The sequence below is a fragment of the Diaphorina citri genome, unplaced genomic scaffold (genome assembly GCF_000475195.1).
Source record: "Diaphorina citri unplaced genomic scaffold, Diaci psyllid genome assembly version 1.1 scaffold4141, whole genome shotgun sequence".
NCBI classification, from domain to species: Eukaryota; Metazoa; Arthropoda; class Insecta; order Hemiptera; family Psyllidae; genus Diaphorina; species Diaphorina citri.
The window spans coordinates 752-2,560 of NW_007381540.1; the positions used below are offsets into that span (position 1 = coordinate 752).

Genomic DNA, 1,809 nt, shown 5'->3' on the forward strand with positions numbered 1-1,809 from the left:
GCGCATTCTGTAGCTGCTTCCAGTTGAACTCGGCAGTGGACGGGAGGGAGCTTTGTGTAGAGAAGTAGAGAGAGGAAGTAATGGAGGGTAGGGGGAGCGCGAAGTGCTCGTCGGGGGGAATGGAAAGGACGGGGTCCCCGCTCGACTCGGCCTGAGTGTAGACGTTAATTGGGATACCTGGCGGGCGAAATAGGAACTATTTTATTAATTTATTTCTTAACAGGGTCATTTCAAGTTTCTTCTTCTTCCTAGCCTTTTCCTATTTGAATAGGGTCGGCGTTTCTTGTCAATATCTTCCAGGCAGCCCTATTGTGTACGTCGTTCTACCTTTCACATGTAGTAAAAGGCTTTTCTTACATAGATATTCCTCCAAAGAGTATTATTAAACCATCATTTGCAGACAGCTTAGCTTAGAAGGTAGCGCGTCTGTCTTCTAAGCGCTAGGTAGCGGGTTCGACTCCCGATCGGGGCGATTTTCATCCCGAACAGATAAGGTTCGTTCTCGGAACGGCTGGCTTTTTTCCTATACCGTCCTACTCTCTTAGGTTTTGGGATATACCTCCCGTCAGATCCTCCAAGGCCTCTACAGCACGTTCGGTCTTCAGGAACCAATAGTCTGTCTCTTCAAACCGCTTCTGAGTCCACAGGTTGGAGTTGTTCACCTGAGAAACAATTGAAAAACAAGGAGAAATTATGAGTTTTGCAATACCGAATTCTTCTTCGCCTTTTCCAGTCCTCAGACGGGGCTGGCACATTTCGTCAGCCTCTCAATCAGCCCTAACTAGGGTGATTGCTTTGGGCTGACATTTGGTTTTGACTACAAATTTTACGAGTGGGATGCCCTTCGCACTCAACCTTCGCTATTTCTTTAGCAAGGGAAATTCAAGCTGGAATCCTCCCTGTTAAAAGTCCCCCAGCCAGACTAAGCTGGTCTACTCCCGGTTTAACGTCCCCCAGTCAGACATCCAATTCTTTAATATTTTTGCAATTAGATTATTGAAGAGGGAAAATAAGTTTTGTTCGAAATCCCACTCACCTCTTCTAAGGCAGCTTCTTCTTGTTCCTGAGTGGTGAATATGGTAGCGTTGATACGGTTCAGCATGAAAAAAAAAAAATAAAAAAATACGGGCAATGATTGGTTCTTTAGGTTTAGAATCATGCAGAAAAGAACCTTGGGTTCTGTGGGCAAAAAACTGTGAGTTCTATACTTTCTATTCTTACCTGCTAGGGAAATGGTGACAGGACGTAAAATCTGAGACATAGTTTCGTCCCGATACAGAGGATTGTAGATGGCGGAGTAGATTTGCAGATCTTTTTTACCAGATGTCAACCTATTTTTTTAGCAAGCAAAATTTCAAGGTGGTATCCTCCCTGTTTACACGGTCTTGCCAAAGAGTATTATCGGGAAAAGAGAAGGTGACTACCAACCTGATTTCGGCCGGGTACTTCCAGTTTAATATACTGCTCCACCAACTCATCACTCTCCAACGCCAGAACCAAATCCTTCGCGTCCTCCGGTGAATTCATGTTGAGCTCCACCGTTTCTAGATGATTGAGAGCTACCTTGTGGTCGCTACTCTCGGGATTATAGGTCACTACTGAGTCTGAGGACGCTACAGCGGCTGTACAGTTGAGAGCTTGAATGTCGATAATAATGGGTATGCCTATGGGAAGAATAATAGGGTATGGTATGGTTATACTTTATGGTCGCTACTCTCTCGGTTAAAGGTAGCTACTCTCGGGATTACAGGTCGCTACTGAGTCTGAGGACGCTACAGCGGCTGTACAGTTGAGAGCTTGAATGTCGAT

General features: G+C 45.2%; 1 long non-coding RNA gene across 1 annotated transcript; it reads right to left on the reverse strand.

The window, feature by feature from the left end:
- Positions 1-560: 560 nt before the first annotated feature.
- Positions 561-1,102, reverse strand: LOC113472168. The gene is made up of 2 exons (XR_003394598.1): positions 1,037-1,102; positions 561-662 (listed from the first exon to the last, which is right to left on the reverse strand). It is a non-coding gene; the product is annotated as an uncharacterized LOC113472168 (long non-coding RNA).
- Between the last annotated feature and the right edge of the window lie 707 nt (positions 1,103-1,809).